At 36.2% G+C, this 18,889-nt stretch overlaps 1 long non-coding RNA gene across 2 annotated transcripts in view; it reads left to right on the top strand.

Moving 5' to 3' along the window:
• Positions 1-18,889, top strand: part of LOC117071148 — a 52,944-nt gene that overhangs the window by 20,993 nt on the left and 13,062 nt on the right. For both annotated transcript variants that reach the window (XR_004432161.1, XR_004432160.1), the window contains exon 3: positions 18,788-18,854. This is a non-coding gene — a long non-coding RNA (uncharacterized LOC117071148). The remainder of the gene's footprint in view (positions 1-18,787; positions 18,855-18,889) is intronic.

The raw sequence follows: 18,889 nt of genomic DNA, 5'->3' as shown, positions 1-18,889 counted from the left end.
TATTGATTCTTCCTATCCATGAGCATGGTATGTTCTTCCATTTGTTAGTGTCCTCTTTGATTTCACTGAGCAGTGGTTTCTAGTTCTCCTTGAAGAGGTCCTTGACATCCCTTGTAAGTTGGATTCCTAGGTATTTTATTCTCTTTGAAGCAATTGTGAATGGAAGTTCATTCCTGATTTGGCTCTCTATTTGTCTGTTACTGGTGTATAAGAATGCTTGTGATTTTTGCACATTAATTTGTATCCTGAGACTTTGCTGAAGTTGCTTATCAGCTTAAGGAGATTTTGGGCTGAGACGATGGGGTTTCTAAATATACAATCATGTCATCTGCAAACAGGGACAATTTGACTTCTTCTTTTCCTAACTGGATACCCTTGATTTCTTTCTCTTGCCTGATTGCCCTAGCCAGAACTTCCAACACTATGTTGAATAGGAGTGGTGAGAGAGGGCATCCCTGTCTTGTGCCAGTTTTCAAAGGGAATTTTTCCAGCTTTTGCCCATTCAGTATGATATTGGCTGTGGGTTTGTCATAAATAGCTCTTATTACTTTGAGGTATGTTCCATCAATACTGAATTTATTGAGCGTTTTTAGCATGAAGGGCTGTTGAATTTTGTCATAAGCCTTTTCTGCGTTTATTGAGATAATCATGTGGTTCTTGTCTTTGATTCTGTTTATATGCTGGATTACGTTTATTGATTTGCGAATGTTGAACCAGCCTTGCATCCCAGGGATGAAGCCCACTTGATCATGGTGGATAAGCTTTTTGATGTGCTGCTGATCCGGTTTGCCAGTATTTTATTGAGGATTTTTGCATCGATGTTCATCAGGATATTGGTCTAAAATTTTCTTTTTTTGTTGTGTCTCTGCCAGGCTTTGGTATCAGGATGATGTTGGCCTCATAAAATGAGTTAGGGAGGATTCCCTCTTTTTCAATTGATTGGAATAGTTTCAGAAGGAATGGTACCAGCTCCTCCTTGTACCTCTGGTAGAATTCAGCTGTGAATCCATCTGGTCCTGGACTTTTTTTGGTTGGTAGGCTATTAATTATTGCCTCAATTTCAGAGCCTGCTATTGGTCTATTTAGGGATTCAACTTCTTCCTGGTTTAGTCTTGGAAGAGTGTAAGTGTCCAGGAAATTATCCATTTCTTCTAGATTTTCTAGTTGATCTGCGTAGAGGTGTTTATAGTATTCTCTGATGGTAGTTTGTATTTCTGTGGGGTCCGTGGTGATATCCCCTTTATCATTTTTTATTGCGTCTATTTGATTCTTCTCTCTTTTCTTCTTTATTAGTCTTGCTAGCGGTCTGTCAATTTTGTTGATCTTTTCAAAACACCAATTCCTGGATTCATTGATTTTTTGGAGGGTTTTTTGTGTCTCTATATCCTTCAGTTCTGCTCTGATCTTACTTATTTCTTGCCTTCTGCTAGCTTTTGAATGTGTTTGCTCTTACTTCTCCAGTTCTTTTAATTGTGATGTTAGAGTGTCAATTTTAGATCTTTCCAGCTTTCTCTTGTGGGCATTTAGTGCTATAAATTTCCCTCTACACACTGCTTTAAATGTGTCCCAGAGATTCTGGTATGTTGTATCTTTGTTCTCATTGGTTTCAAAGAACATCTTTATTTCTGCCTTCATTTCGTTATGTAGTCAATGACCCAGTAGTCATTCAGGAGCAGGTTGTTCAGTTTCCATGTAGTTGAGCAATTTTGATTGGTTTCTTAGTCCTGAGTTCTAGTTTGATTGCACTGTGGTCTGAGAGACAGTTTGTTATAATTTCTGTTCTTTTACTTTTGCTAAGGAGTGCTTTACTTCCAATTATGTGGTCAATGTTGGAATAAGTGCGATGTGGTGCTGAGAACAATGTATATTCTGTTGATTTGGGGTGGAGAGTTCTATAGATGTCTATTAGGTCCGCTTGGTGCAGAGATGAGTTCAATTCCTGGATATCCTTGTTAACTTTCTGTCTCCTTGATCTGTCTAATGTTGACAGTGGAGTGTTGAAGTCTCCCATTATTATTGTATGGGAGTCTAAGTCTCTTTGTAAGTCTCTAAGGACTTGCTTTATAATTTGGGTGCTCCTGTATTGGGTGCATATATATTTAGGAGAGTTAGCTCTTCCTGTTGAATTGATCCCTTTACCATTATGTAATGGCCTTCTTTGTCTCTTTTGATCTTTGATGGTTTAAAGTCTATTTTATCAGAGACTAGGATTGCAACCCCCGCTTTTTTTTGTTTTCCATTTGCTTGGTAGATCTTCCTCCATCCCTTTATTTTGAGCCTATGTATGTCTCTGCATGTGAGATGGGTCTCCTGAATACAGCAGACTGGTGGGTCTTGATTCTTTATCCAGTTTGCCAGTCTGTGTCTTTTAATTGGAGCATTTAGTCCATTAACATTTAAGGTAATGTTGTTATGTGTAAACTTGATCCTGCCATTATGATATTAACTGGTTATTTTGCTCGTTAGTTGATGCAGTTTCTTCCTAGCCTCGATGGTCTTTACATTTTGGCATGTTTTTGCAATGGCTGGTACCGGTTGTTCCTTTCCATGTTTAGGGCTTCCTTCAGGGTCTCTTGTAAGGCAGGCCTGGTGGTGACAAAATCTCTAAGCATTTGCTTATCTGTAAAGGATTTTATTTCTCCTTCACTGATGAAACTTAGTTTGGCTGGATATGAAATTCTCGGTTGAAAATTCTTTTCTTTAAGAACGTTGAATATTGGCCCCCACTCTCTTCTGGCTTGTAGAGTTTCTGCCAAGAGGTCTGCTGTTAGTCTGATGGGCTTCCTTTGTGGGTAACCCGACCTTTCTCTCTGGCTGCCCTTAAGATTTTTTCCTTCATTTCAACTTTGGTGAATCTGGCAATTATGTGTCTTGGAGTTGCTCTTCTCGAGGAGTATCTTTGTGGCGTTCTCTGTATTTCCTGAATTTGAATGTTGGCCTGCCCTACTAGGTTAGGGAAGTTCTCCTGGATGATATCCTGAAGAGTGTTTTCCAACTTGGTTCCATTTTCCCCCTCACTTTCAGGCACCCCAATCAGACGTAGATTTGGTCTTTTTACATAATCCCATACTTCTTGCAGGCTTTGTTCATTTCTTTTTCTTCTTTTTTCTTTTGGTTTCTCTTCTTGCTTCATTTCATTCATTTGATCCTCAATCGCTGATACCCTTTCTTCCAGTTGATCGAGTCAGTTACTGAAGCTTGTGGATTTGTCACGTATTTCTCGTGTCATGGTTTTCATCTCTGTCATTTCATTTATGACCTTCTCTGCATTAATTATTCTAGCTATCAATTCTTGCACTCTTTTTTCAAGATTTTTAGTTTCTTCGTACTGGGTACGTAATTCCTCCTTTAGCTCTGAGAAGTTTGATGGACTGAAGCCTTCTTCTCTCATCTCGTCAAAGTCATTCTCTGACCAGCTTTGATCCGTTGCTGGCGATGAGCTGTGCTCCTTTGCAGGGGGAGATGCACTCTTATTTCTTGAATTTCCAGCTTTTCTGCCCTGCTTCTTCCCCATCTTCGTGGTTTTATCTGCCTCTGGTCTTTGATGATGGTGACGTACTGATGGGGTTTTGGTAAAGGTGTTCTTCCTGTTTGATAGTTTTCCTTCTAATAGTCAGGACCCTCAGCTGTAGGTCTGTTGGAGATTGCTTGAGGTCCACTCCAGACCCTGTTTGCCTGGGTATCAGCAGCAGAGGTTGCAGAAGATAGAATATTGCTGAATAGCGAGTGTACCTGTCTGATTCTTACTTTGGAAGCTTCCTCTCAGGTGTGTACTCCACCCTGTGAGGTGTGAGGTTTCAGACTGCCCCTAGTGGGGGATGTCTCCCAGTTAGTCTACTCAGGGGTCAGGGACCCACTTGAGCAGGCAGTCTGTCCTTTCTCAGATCTCAACCTCCGTGTTGGGAGATCCACTGCTCTCTTCAAAGCTGTTAGACAGAGTCGTTCGGGTCTGCACAGGCCTCTGCTGCTTCCACTTTTGTTGTTTAGCTGTGCCCTGTCCCCAGAGGGGACTAAGATGAAAGTCCAGAAACAATAAAGAAAACAAATAACAAATTGATTATTTAAAAAACACTTTTCTGCCGGGCGCGGTGGCTCAAGCCTGTAATCCCAGCACTTTGGGAGGCCGAGACGGGCGGATCACGAGGTCAGGAGATCGAGACAATCCTGGATAACACGGTGAAACCCCGTCTCTACTAAAAAATACAAAAATCTAGCCGGGCGAGGTGGCGGGCGCCTGTAGTCCCAGCTACTCTGGAGGCTGAGGCAGGAGAATGGCGGGAACCTGGGAGGCGGAGCTTGCAGTGAGCTGAGATCCGGCCACTGCACTCCAGCCTGGGCGACAGAGCGAGACTCTGTCTCAAAAAAAAAAAAAAAAAAAAAAAACACTTTTCCAAAATAGATCAAGGTTTAAACATAGGAGCTAAAACTATAAGATTCTTAGAAGGAAACAAAGTGGGGAAGTTTCATGACATAGAATTTGGCAATTATTTCTTGAATATAACATCAGCAGCACAGACAAGAAAAGAGAAATAAAAAGGACTGCATCAAAATTAAATATTTACTGTCAAAGGACAAATCAAGTCAGTGAAAAGGCAACTTATGTGATAGAAGAAAATTTTTGTAAAGTATGTTTAATATGAGGTTTATATCCAATATACATAAAGAACTCCTACAATTCAACACGAAACAATTAAAAACTTTAAATAGGGGAAAAATACTTGAATGCACATTTCTCCAAAGATATACAAATTGTTAAGGAGTACATGAAAAGATGCTCAACACTACTAATCATTATAGAAATGCAAATGAAAACCGTAATAAGACATTTAAACCCATTAAGGTGATCATTATTAAACATACACACACACACAACACACTCAGATAGAGTGAGTTAGAAATAGACATAATAAAATAATGGAAAGCACACAGACTAAATTTAGAGGAAGGCCCAAGGAAAAAAAGATGCCAACTTTTTGTCATGTTTTATTTTTGAGTAGAAGGAGATAAAACATTACTTCATCATGGTTTACAAAGAAATGGAAGAGAACTTTTAGATACCAAGGAAGAGAGAAGAATAAAAGATAAATCTAGTTTCAAAGGAAGTAGGTCAAATTAGATGAATGCTGGCAGGTTAAATTTATCCTGAACAGTGAGAAGTATATTTTTTCTTCACAAGCAGTAGGGAAAGAGGTGAAATGGTACACACATGGATAAGATGGAATAAAGGAGATTAGGAAAATTTAATGTTGATGCACATTATGAAAATAACTGATATTAAACTAAAATATTGCATTAAAAGTTTCACAATTCTGATTCTATATTTTGAATTCCCTGTTTTTGTTTTTGTTTTTCTTTAATTCGGCTCTTTCCCTATGTTGGTTCTCAAGAGATATACTTTCTAAATGATGATAAGCAAAATTTGGAACTCTTGCCTTTTTTATATATATTTAAGCTATGAATCAGTTGAGTTGACGAAAGTAGGATGTCTATCCCCAGGAGATTTGATTATTAGTTTACCCTACCCAAATGTGCTAGATTTCACATTCTCATTCTGAAGAAAGCAAAAATTAATTTACCTTGTAGATACAAGTTTTTTATGTATGTATCCAAGAAGAATTAGTGATCTTCATTCCTGTCTCAGCAAATCTTCATATCCTTGTGGCAACTTTCCATGACTATATTGTTTTCTTAATCATATCTCTATGCTAAATGCTGTTGTTGGAATCTTACAGATACAGTTTGCTGTGTATTTGTGTGCCTCTCTGATCAATGATATATCATTGCAGTAAGGCTCTTGGGCCATGTAACAAGGTTGTCGTGTTTGAATCTTGGTTCTACTGAAAGGAATTAGTTTGCCTTAGGTAGATAGCTAGGGAAGGGTCCCGGAATAGCCCCTGACCCAGGGGTCAATGCCTCATCCCCACATAACATAAAAAGCAGCATGGGAAAAAATTCAGGCTGCAGGCACCAGTGACGGAACTAGCACAGGATGTTGTGCCTAGAGACATGCCCACGGCTGCACAGATTAAAAAACAAAACAAAACAAAAACAAAAACTCTCTAGCTCATTTGGATAAAAATTGCACAAAACCTCTAGCTCACTCAGATAAGGGAACAAGGCCTGGCATAGAAATGTCTTTGTCCTTTTTACAGTCAGCAGGTTCCCAGGAAAAGTTCCTTCTTTTTTTGTGGGTATGGGCATAGTGGGCCCGGGTAGGTTCTGGTGGACACTATACTTTCCTTTATTAGAACTTTACCTCCGGCTTCTATGAATCATCACTTCAGCCCCTGATTGGTCCCAGGCCAAAGTTCCGGACCAGACATTCACTTCAGCTTCCGATAGTGTTAGGTCAAGCTAAGCAGCATCTGTGAATCATTATTTCAGCGCCTGATTGGTCCTGGGCTAAGGTCCCTGGCCAAGCTAAGTCAGGCATTGGCTAAGACAGCCCGCAGACTAAGCACATTCTTTCCCCTTTCCAGTCCATAAAAACCCAAAACAGGCCTCATAGTGGGTACTCCCATTCAGAACTCTCTCTTCTGCTGGCAGTGAACTTTCTTTTTCTTCTTGGTCTTTTTTTTTTTTTTTTTCTTTTTGGAGACAGAGTTTCGCTTGTTGCCCAGGCTGGAGTGCAGTGGCCTATCTCAGCTCACTGCAACCTCCGCCTCCCGGGTTCAAGCAGTTCTCCTGCCTCAGCCTCCCGAGTAGCTGTGATTACAGGCGCCTGCCAACACGCCCGGCTTTGTTTGTTTGTTTGTTTGTTTTTGTATTTTTGTGTTTTTAGTAGAGACGGGGGTTTCACCATGTTGGCCAGGATGGTCTCGATCTCTTGACCTTGTGTTCTGCATGCCTTGGCCTCCCAAAGTGCCCTGGGATTACAGGCTGAGCCACCACGCCCGGAGGAGCTTTCTTCTTTAGCTTATTAAACTTTTACTCCAACTTCACCTATGTGTCCGCGCTCATTAATTTTCTTGGAGGTAGGACAAAGAACTCCGGGTGTAATCTCAGACAATGAAAAACTTATTTTACACTACTACTTACTAGCTCATGTTACTGTGGTTAACCTTCTATGCTTCAAGTGCCTGTTTTATAAAGTAGAGATCATAATAATATCTACCATTGGGAATATGGTGAGAATATTTAGGACATTTTCTAAAACATGGTTAATAATATCATTTTCAATACTGTATATACTTCATTAGGACAGAGTTCAAGCCAATTTTTGCGTACTATTATGGGTACAGGTATAGTAGAACAGCTGAACTTGAACTGCATTTTACTTCAATTATGTGTGTTAAGTGAATTCACCCATGAATGATTAATGTGTGTATTATAGCCAATAGCTATCCTTTATGGTAATATGTGTCAGGCACTATACAACGCATTTTACATACTTGATTAAAACCCATGAGTCAGAGGAAAATTATCACCATTTTCAGATGAGGAAATTGAAGCTCACAGACTAAATGATTTGTTTTAGTGTCCCTCAACTATAAAGAAACAGAGGTGGAAGTCAAAGGCAGGTTTATTTGACTTTGAAGTGTTTTCTCATTTCATAATATTGTGTTCCTCCTCAATCTATCCAAGAAGGGTCCCATCAGATAAAAGTAACATCACAGCTTACCATTCCCTTTGAGACTATGACTTATGGAACATTATTTTAATTATTTCTGGAAATATTGACCATCTCTAAAATTCTGTAGTCCACAGATCATTCTGAAAAAAAGTAAGAGCCATGAATCTCTAAACTTAAAATAGTCAAGTTCAATTAAACCCTTACTTTTAATTAACAAATCTATATTACTGTATTGATGATTCACTACAAATAAAATATGTTTAAACTGCTCTTTGAGAGATGAATAATAAATTTTATTTTTGGTATGCAAAATGTTATATTTTTCTCCTTGCATTAATGCACCAATATGTAGAGTTAGATATTCTCATAATACTGTTCCATAGCACGTAAGTATTGAGCAGAATACTCTAAATGGGTTTCAATAGTTTCCTTTTGTGAGGTGTTTAACTAACTTTACATGCAATTATATAGCATCTGTAACTTTTTAATCAAAATATAGGTATACTTTAGCAAAAAATCCTTTTAAAATGTGTATTTGGGGCCAGGCATGGTGACTCATGCCTGTAATACCAGCACTTTGGAAGGCCAAGGCAGGCAGATCATCTGAGGTTAGGAGTCTGAGACAAGCCTGGCCAACATGGTGAAACTCTGTCACTACTAAAACTTCAAAAATTAGCCAGGCATGGTGGCGCATGCCTGTAATCTCACCTACTCGGAAGGCTGAGGCAGGAAAATCGCTTGAACCCGGGAGGCGGAGGTTGCAGTGAGCTGAGATTGCACCACTGCACTTCAGCCTAGGCAACAGAGTGAGACTCCGTCTCAAAAAAAAAAAAAAAAGTAATAGTAAAAATAAATAAATATGTATTTGATAACATTTTTATTTCTGTTATTTTAACATAACGTTTTAATTTTTTCTTTGTAGTCATCTCTAGAATAAAATTTAGTAATTTATATTTTCTGAAAGATTGATTTCATTGATATGTTTTTATTTCTGTACAGCTATATATTATATATTTTATATATTACTCTAAATGGTCTTCATTTAAATCATTGTAACATATCTTATCTATTTTTATGTTTTCATTAAACCAGTTCTTAAATATGTTTATCATATTTAACAGTTGTAATGTTTTCTTCTACAGTCTTTCTCTTTCATTATTATTCTTCCCAACATCTTGTGTTTCTTGTGATTGATTTTGATATTTTGTCAATATATTGGCTTGAATAAATTGTAAGTATATTCAATGTTTGTTGGTTTGCAGGTAAATATTTCAATACTATGAATTAAACGTAATTATGTGTTCGTGACTTCCCATGTATTTGAGATGTATTCTCTTTTATACTGCTTTAGAAATAATCTGAGGCCGGGCGTAGTGGCTCACGCCTACAATCCCAGCACTTTGGGAGGCTGAGGTGGGTGGATCACCTGAGGTCAGGAGTTTAAGATCAGCCTCAACATAGAGAAACCAAACCCCATCTCTTCTAAAAATACAAAATTAGCCAGGCGTGGTGGTGCACGCCTGTAATCCCAGCAGCTACTCAGGAGCCTGAGGCAGGAGAATTGCTGGAACCTGGGAGGCAGAGGTTGAGGCGAGCAGAGATTGCACCATTGCCCTCCAGCCTGGGCAACAAGAGTGAAACTTTGTCTCAAAAAAAAAAAAAGAAAAAGAAAAAAAGAAATAATTTGAATATAATTTTAGGTTTCCCCTTTAGCATGACTACTCAAGAGACTTTTCTTAATTTTTCCTATATGAGTATAATTTTCAAATAGAGTTACTCAAACACATGGTATAAATAAGCCAAAATTAAAATGATCCTTTCTTGACCCTACACTTAGTCCCACTGATCAGATGTAACAAACAGGAAATTTAAAATTTTTTAATTTTCCTGTTTTCTCATTATTTTGGCTTCTGATGTTAATCACATTCAAATATATAATTGTTCAATTTCTTGATTGTGATTTTTACTTTTGTTAACTTCTTACTAATGGAGATTAAGGAATTTATTCCCTCACATTTAAAATACCTTCCTGCTGACTATTTTCTCCAAATTGTATTTTCTAACTAGATTTCTAGTAAATCAATTCTCTATTTTTAGTTTGTTCATTGGACACTCTTTGGTGACTATGAGGAGCAAAAGTAAAAATGAATGGCACACATCATTACAGTTGCTTATAAGCCAAGACGTTTCTCAAAATCTATTAGGTGAATAACCTGTACAGTATCCAGGTTTCAACTAGAGTGCAGCCCTTATGCACCATTTGTTTTGCCATTAGATTTTAAGACTCCCCTTATTGCCAACATTGACATTGTATCCAACACAGTTCAGTGAGGCTCTTTTGTACATCTATAATACAATTAGATTGATTTGTCATATTCTACATTCTATCTTTGAAATCCCTCAACCTCTTAAATTATTATTTTTTTCAATTTCCATACATTAAAGTTTTTCTTTAAATGTCAGCTGGCATTGATATATGCATTATTTTATGTATCTGCAATTACAATATCATACAGAGCAATTTCATCGCTCTAAAAAATTCTGTGTGCTTCACCTAGTCGACCCTTTTCATGATGCCTAAATCTCTAGTACTCACTAATCATTTTATTGTCTCTACAGTTCAACCTTTTTCATAAAGTCATATAATTGTTATCATATGATATATAGTATTTCTTGACTGGCTTCTTTCACTTAGTAATATGTGTTTAAGGTTGCTTTATGTGTTTTTATGAATTGATAGTTCAACTCATTTATTTATATGGCAAAATAATATTTTATTGTATAATGAATCACAATTTATAAAACCACTGGCCTACTGATGGACATTTTTGTTGCTTCTAGCTTTTGACAATTATAAATGAAACTTTGAATCCATGATTTTGTGTGGACATAAGTTTTAAATTCAGTTGGATAATAGAGAGAAATGTCATTGATGGGTTATATATTAGAAGTATGTTATGTTTTTAAGAAACTGCCAAACTGTTTTCTAAAGTGGCTGTATAAATTGCATTTCCACTTAGCAATGAATGAGAGTTCCTATTGATTTATATCTTGGCCAACAATTGATATTATCAATTGTTTTAGAAGCCAGCCAACCTAGCTGTTATAATTGCAGGATGATCATTGATTACCTGAAAGCCAATGCCTGCTAATGCTTATAAAAGGTTTTGTTGTTGTTGTTTTCCTTTAAGTTTATACCTTCTTCTGAACCATCTTGGAAACGACTGATTTTTCTTCTGGAGACTGCTGCAGTACCAGTTATTTTCTTAGGTATCTTCAAATTTCCTGGTCTACTGCTTCTTTATTTCCTTATTTTAAAAACGCTATTATTTTATTCTTTTAACATTTCACTTACCTAAATTCTAGAGGAGGCAAAAGATGATGCTTCTGCTCTGTATATGTCTGAGAAACAAATGTAACCCTGGTATGAAAACCAGAGGAAGATATTACACATAAAGAAAATTAAAGACAAATATTACTAAAAAAATGAAAATTCTAAATAAAATATGAACAGATTAATTAAGCAGTTAAAAACAATTTTCTGTCAATGTTTACATTGATTTTCAAACAAAACAATATAGTAAGACAATTCAACACAGGGAAATGGAAAAATTTAATCAATACTGATAGTGAATTTAAAAAGTTTTAAGACATGCTAAAGTTTTCCTTTTTTGACATACAAAGGAGTAGAAGGAGATTTCCCTAAAGAAGTAAAGGATATCTATTAAAAACCTACAACAAACATCATTCTTGATGATAAATCTTTGAAAATAGGCTTTCCATAAATGAGATTAAGTAACTGCATGATGAGTGACTACCAGTATTCATTATAATCTTGAACTTTCTTATCCAAAAACATTAACTGAATTAAAGTTTTTTTTTTTTTTTTTTTGTTGAGACGGAGTCTCGCTCTGTCGCCCAGGCTGGAGTGCAGTGGCCGGATCTCAGCTCACTGCAAGCTCCGCCTCCCGGGTTTACGCCATTCTCTCGCCTCAGCCTCCCGAGTAGCTGGGACTACAGGCGTCCGCCATCTCGCCCGGCTAATTTTTTGTATTTTTTTTAGTAGAGACGGGGTTTCACCGTGTTAGCCAGGATGGTCTCGATCTCCTGACCTCGTGATCCGCCCGTCTCGGCCTCCCAAAGTGCTGGGATTACAGGCTTGAGCCACCGCGCCCGGCCAACTGAATTAAAGTTTTAAACTGCAGGGAAGATACAAAAAAATCTGATTTTTGGATGCTATATGGTGACTTTGGCAATTGAGTTAATTAATATCATAATTCTAATTTATAATATATAGATAAATGAATGGTCAGATGTTTATAATTCATGACTACAGCCAGTGTGCTAAGTGTAACAATAACATAAAATAATGTATAAAATAAAAGAAAATAACGACAAATTTTAATATAGAATTAATGTTCAGTTAATCAAAAATAATAAACATCTACATAGTTTTAAAGTAATGCTGTTAATAGCTCTTGAGTCCAAAAGGAATCTGAGTAAAAATGTCCAAGACTAGAGATGTATTATCTATTGCTACATCTATATCTGTATTAATTTCTTTACTTATACCTATATGTTTAGAGTCTTTGTGAAAAATCATCTAGGTAAGGCATGCAGAAATGGCAGAGGTGGGTTAAGGGGAGCACTTAGACACTGTGAAGCTTAACTCTATCCCTCAAAAGAGACTGAGAAAAAAGAGAGAGTGACGACACAGGAAGAAACTCAGGAGCATGTTGTACAATATACGAAAAATATTTCAAGAATGTTGTGGTTAACTGACAAACTATAATGTGAAATTGAGTAAATCAAAGGCAGAAAATTGACTACTGAATCTGACAAGATGTTTCGGTTAACATTAAAGAGAACCTTTTCTGTATGGTGGTGGGTTGGGTACTTCTATAAACAATCTGTATGGCAGTATCTTATTGCCCATATCTGGCTGCCCCGGAGACTGGAGCCTGGACCTAGTCTGTTCTGACATTGTATTAGAGATAGAAACAATATGTGGTCAGAAAGATTTTGACCATGTTATTAGCCCACATGTGATTTTCTTTCTCTAATATATATTGTATTCTTATTCCAACATTATGTTGTTTGAATTAAAGACAATACCATGTTTCATCAAATCTAAGATTCTGCCAATCAATCAAAGGATGCATCATTATTCTATGTACTATTAAGTATGAAAAAAAGAAAGAAAATCAAACGATCCAAGCTTAGCCAGTGAAATTATGGCAATACTATCATTTGTAAGACATATACCAGTAACAGAGCTGTTAAGATGTAGGGGAAAATTGAATCTTTAAACTGATAACATACTGTAAATCTCCTCTTTAATAATCTGAGATTTTATTTTTGTACTAAGCAAATACACAAAGAAATCAGAAAAATGAATAGTTCCAGTCTAGTAATTATGCCTTAGCAGGTAGGCAGTAATAGAAGACTAATTCCTAATGTTGAATATTAATTAATATCCATTAAAGAGATAAAGACTATTTGGTGTTAAAACATATGCATATTTGAATCTTCAACTGCATTTATCTTGCTTTAATCCCTGCTTATGATTTATGCACAGTATATATTTTAAAAACTAATCCATATTTGTATTATGTAATTGGTATTATATAATTAATATTTGTATTATGTAATCATCTGAAACATTGGTGAATTTAAAACAAAGATGGGCTTATTTGAAATTTTTATTCCTAGGTCACTGAAAGATAATTTGAGAAAAAACATAAGAGAAATATTTAAAACTTGGCAGTTCTAAGAATAAGGTTGGTAGCAAAAATTGACACAATTAACAGGATGCTTATACATGACGAAAAGCATTTCCTCTTTTCTTCAGACCAAGTCAGTAATATTTTAAGGCAATGGCCAATTTCTCCATCTCTCTCTTTCTCTCTCTCTCTTTCTCTCTCTTCCTTCATATGATCATAATGAGATCAATTTCTTTGTCCCTTTCTTTCTCTCTCTCTGCCTCTCTCTCTATCCCTTCATATAATCATAATGAGATCTATCTGAAAGGCATTAAAAATTCAATTTAAAAAGAATACTGATTTGAGTTGGTCTCACATAGTCTTGGGTCTGTGATATGAATGGGAGTTCCGTTAGAAGTAATGAAGTTTGAGATTTTAGGTGAAAAATACGTTTTATTATGTCTTTCTAGAATATTTTAAATGCTAACATTAACTTGATTAATTCCTTTGATACTTGATTTAGTTTTCCCTTTGGTTTTAAGTAACTTTGTTACCAGGGTCTCTGGATTTCTGGTTATTACTTTATTATTTTTTAACAGAATGAACTTTACCACAGGCAATGTTAATTTAATATAAAATTTTAAGAAAATAATATGCGAGGAAATCTGCATATTAAAGCATGGGAAGTATTTCAAATTCAGCATAGTCTTTTTCCAGATATTTTAAAGAAGTAACAAAATATAGTACTTAATGAATTTATACACTGAGGTATTAATTTTAAATTAGATAAATTTTATTAGGTAAATTTTAATTATTAAATATCTCATAAAAATAAGTACAAAATGTGTTGAAAGCATGGTTTATTTAACAAAGAGAATTGTCCTCGTAGATTATGTATTTAAAATGCTGTGTTTTTGCTAATGGTTAGATAATCAGAAAGCTTACTTCACTTACTTAGGACCTATAGATTAGTCCAGAAGAAATCTGAAATCTACCTACCTATCCGTCTATCTATATGGAAATGTTTTAATGTCATTGAAAGAACATATACTGATCATACCCTTTCATCTAGTTAGACTTTTGAGTAGAAAGAAGTACAACAATGATAACTACATAGGATTAAGGAATAGGAAATATATTCATGATTTACAGCTTATCAGTAGAATAAGTAAATAAACTAATGTGAATCCATTTGGAAAGAAATAATTACCTAGCAAACATTTTTAAAGAAAAATTTGGCTTAAATGTAAATTTTTTCAGGCCGGGCGCGGTGGCTCAAGCCTGTAATCCCAGCACTTTGGGAGGCCGAGGCGGGCGGATCACGAGGTCAGGAGATCGAGACCATCCTGGCTAACATGGTGAAACCCGTCTCTACTAAAAAAAATACAAAAAACTAGCCGGGCGAGGTGGCGGGCGCCTGTAGTCCCAGCTACTCAGGAGGCTGAGGCAGGAGAATAGCGTGAACCCAGGAGGCGGAGCTTGCAGTGAGCTGAGATCCGGCCACTGCACTCCAGCCTGGGCGACAGAGCGAGACTCCGTCTCAAAAAAAACTAATCACGAACGATATTTCAAGAGAAGGAAATAAGATAGGACTGGGCAATAGTAGAGATGGCCTCAAAGAGTCCTGCTTTAAAGTTCAGAAGGGTAGAATATGAATAGAAGTGATGTAGAAATGGTTTAAACATAGTAAAATCTATCTCATGGTTATCATCAAAGTTTGAAGGGAAAATGAAAACGAGTACTACTTTTTGTAAAGTATGTACATGTGTGTTTGTACATGTGTATTTGCTTATAAGTATATAGAAAAATTTCCTTACAGACATTACATGCTTTCGCTATAGACTTTGTAGGAAAATAGAAGATAATTTCTATATAGACTGTAAATCTTGCTAAGAATGTGATTAGGGATTTCAACTATTTATGTGTCCCAAACATATGACTCTGATGAAAGGGAACATCTTTGGACTTCTGACCTGATGGTAGAATATGGAATACCTTTTCAGGGCTAAATTATTATAAACATGGTAAAACTACTTGATGACATGGAAATAAATTTAAATTTGGATGTGAATGTACATTTTATTACAAGTTTACACAAAGTAAACACTGAGAAGCAAGTGAGTGTGACAGGAGTAAGATCAGACAATATGTATGTCCCAAGAGAAGGATTTACAATTTTCTCCTAGAGGGAAATAAAACTTATGAGTATTGCAATCTTGGATATTACCCAATTTATATTTTTAGGTGATCATTCTAGAAGCCATGGGAAAAATAGAATAAATAATACCTTGTATAATCCTTGATAGCAATGTTCCCGCATTGCATAACTATGTACTTGGAAAGTATTTTATAGGGTAATAAGAAATGCATTTCTTATTCAGTGATTTTTTTCATACATTTGTTGAATATTTTGGAGGGTTGGAGGGACATACTGTCTAAGCAGCCCTTTAAGATGAATTTATAGAAATGTTTTATGTAGGCCGGGCACGGTGGCTCACGCCTGTAATCCCAGCACTCTGGGAGGCCGAGGCGGGCAGATCACAAGGTCAGGAGATCAAGACCATCCTGGCTAATGCGGTGAAACCCCGTCTCTACAAAAATACAAAAAAATTAGCCGGGCGCGGTGAAGGGCGCCTGTAGTCCCAGCTACTCCGGAGGCTGAGGCAGGAGAATGGCATGAACCCGGAGGTGGAGCTTGCAGTGAGCCGAGATCGCGCTACTGCACTCCAGCCTGGGCAACAGAGCAAGACTCCGTCTCAAAAAAAAAAAAAGAATTGTTTTATGTATAATCAATGATTTTTGATACATTATTTTTATAAAATAAAACCTGAGAGAGGGAAATGGTCATAACTTTTTTACCTATTATATCAATTTTAAAAATCTGCTCTCCTTCAAATACATGCTACAAATTATAGGCCATTTTAGATGCACTACATTTCTGGTTTTGAAGTTCATCACAGTCTTTTCAAGCAGAAGAGGAATGTTTTCAATTGGCAAAGTGAGTCTAAGTGGTTTGAGAAGCTTTACAGAGAAAGATAATATGCTAGAGATGACACTTTGTCTACTTGGCAAAATCAATGAGAAACTGGATTTTAAGACTCAGGCATTAGTTTTTCAATTAGATCGTTATCTTTTCTGCACTAATCTGTCTCTAGACTTAAATTAGGACAAATGTGAGAGGCCAATCATCTGATGAAATTGAAAATAAAACATCACATCGTCTCCTTATTTTAGTGTTGACATTATGTATACATGTGTTCCAAAACTTAACCCTACTTTATGTTACCAAAATAATGTGATATCATATATCGCATATTATCATATATATCACATACGTAAAATTCCCTCTCTCTGTTCCTCTTTGTGTGTTTCTCTCTCCTCTCTGAGTTATTTTCTTTGTCTTTTTGTGTGTCTCTATGTGTAAAAGCAAAAACAACAAATAATAGTGATATTTAGATAACCTAAGTGTAAAGTTAAAATGAGAACATTAATGTGAGAGTTGTTGTGATTGTTAATATTGAGTGTCAACTTGATTAGATTGAAGGACACAAAACATTAATCCTGGGTGTGTCTCTGGGGGTGTTGCCAAAGGAGATTAACATTTGAGTCAGCGGGCTGGGGAAGGCAGACCACCCCATCAGATTAAGTGTGGCCTTAATCTGATGGACATAATCTAATCAGCTGTCAGAGAATATAAAACAAGCAGAAAAATGTGAAACGGGAGTCTGGCCTAGCCTCCAGCCTACATCTTTCTCCCATGTTGGATGCTTCCTGCCCTTGAACATCGGACTTCAAGTTCTTCAGTTTTGGGACTCGGACTGGCTCTCCTTGCTCCTCAGCTTGCAGACAGCCCAATGTGGGACCTTGTGATCATGTAAATTAATACATAATAAACTCCCCTTTACATATATATATACACACACACATATACACATACATACATCCTATTACTTCTGTCCCTCTGGAGAACCCTAATGCAGATTTACAATGATTCCATTAAACTGGAAGTTAAGATTACCACCTGGACACTATATATATCCTATTAGTTGTGTCCCTCTAGAGAACCTTAACTAATACAGATTTACAATGATTCCATCAAAATAGAAGTTAAAATTGCCACCTGGACACTTTGGGCTCCTCTTACTAAGAAGGGAATTATATTATTGACTGAGGTGATTGACCCAAACTATCACGATGAAATCAGTCAACTACTCCATAATGGCGGTAAGGAAGAGTATGCATGGAATACAGGAGATCCATTAAGACGTCTTTGTATTACCATGCCCTGTGAGTAAGGTCAATGGGAAACTACAACAGCCTGATTCAGACAGGATTACAAATGATCCAGATGCCTCAAGAATCAAGAATTGGTTCACTTCACCAGGAAAAAAATCACGACCTTCTGAGGTGCTTGCTGAAGGCAAAAGGAATACAGAATGGGTGGTAGAAGGTAGTCAACAGTACCAGCTATGACCATGTGACCAGCTGCAGAAACAAGGACTGTAACAGTCATGAGTCATGACTGTAACAAATGCTTTAACATTTGTTAAAAACATGTTTGTGCATGTATACACTTGTACTAAGAAAATATCTTCATTGTATTCCCTTTTCCTTTATAATGTGACATAAGATTTATTGACTTCATGGTAGCATTTAAGTATTGTTAACTTTATTTGGGTTGGGGATTAGTGTACTTCCGGTTGTACAAAAGATAGTTGTATTATTTTAGGTGTAATTTTGACCTTATTATTGTCTTTATTTGAAGATTATGCATGATCTCAGGAGATGTGTATGGGTTCAGGTTGGCAAGGGGTGAACTTGTGATGGTTTTTACTGAGTGTCAACTTTATTGGATTGAAGGATACAAAGCTCTGTTATCCGCTAACATACCTATACTTTCTTTCTCAAATGTCACTTAATTTTTAAATTAGTTTTGCTAGTGAATTACCTGAATTAGATGTTCTATCATAGGAATTTATGGAAACATGTAAATTGTATTTTTAGGACTTCAATCGTATTAGCAGAATTCGATGGCCCCTGTTCCCTGATACTTTATGATACAGCAAGTACATACGGTAATAGTGAGATTTTGAATTGTCTTTGGACCAACTGAGATAGATAACAGAAAAGCTTTCAGAAAAACTTGAGTTAAAACCTCTATGCAATTTTTCGATAACGATTTTAAAATATAATTAATGTAGGAAGTGAAGCTTTATTTATCTTTCATGTGTTTTTCCTCCTAATCAATCCATAAATATTATTCATGTTTTTATGTTTACATTTAAGCTAAAAGAGCTGTTTCTTTTACTATGCTTTATATTTTAATGCATCATTTTTATACCTGTAACTGATGTATGACCACTGAATTAGGGTTCTTTAGAAGTATAATATTATCTCTGGAAGTAAAGAACTAATAGGAGATAAATATGATATATCATATATATGGAAGTTTATTAAATATTAACTTACTTCTTCTTTTATGTGGACTAAGTCAAACCACTCTCCTTTCCAGATTCCCTTGCATCTAGAAGTAGACACGTTATTGGATTTTGACTAGTGAGATGCATGTCAAGGTCTGGGTAAGGCTTCTGAGAATGTTTTGTTTATGAAATAG

The sequence above is a fragment of the Trachypithecus francoisi genome, unplaced genomic scaffold, assembly GCF_009764315.1.
Source record: "Trachypithecus francoisi isolate TF-2019V2 unplaced genomic scaffold, Tfra_2.0 Lachesis_group3, whole genome shotgun sequence".
In the NCBI taxonomy this organism is placed as follows: domain Eukaryota; kingdom Metazoa; phylum Chordata; class Mammalia; order Primates; family Cercopithecidae; genus Trachypithecus; species Trachypithecus francoisi.
The sequence above is the reverse complement of the archived record's forward strand: the minus strand, read 5'-3'. Positions and strand labels throughout refer to the sequence as shown.